Below are 388 nucleotides of genomic sequence, written 5' to 3' on the forward strand. Positions count from 1 at the left end.
GGTTGTTTTAAAAAAATGTATACTATATAAAATGCAATCTAATCTATTATCTTTTCGGATGGCAAATGTGTATCAAGTGGCGTTATGGGTGTTTTGAAAACTGGAGGAAATAATACGTTTTAATAGAGACTTTTGTAATACACATCAGCTATATCACTATTATTATCAAATAACGATGTTTGATTTTTTATTTTATTTTTTACAAGAAAATATTATGTCGTTTGGCATGTTGGCATTTTTTGGGCATAAAACAAGGTGCTACTTGGCTAAATTAAACATAATTATGTAAAGTGTGTTGTTTCTCGGTTGGAAAATTTGACCCAAACTTTTCTTACATATCGTCAAGGATGTACCTTACTTCCAAATCTAAAGTTGGCAGGAAGGACTC

The sequence above is a fragment of the Berghia stephanieae genome, chromosome 7, assembly GCF_034508935.2.
Source record: "Berghia stephanieae isolate SIO BIC M18660-M18661 chromosome 7, UCSD_Bste_1.3, whole genome shotgun sequence".
NCBI lineage: Eukaryota > Metazoa > Mollusca > Gastropoda > Nudibranchia > Aeolidiidae > Berghia > Berghia stephanieae.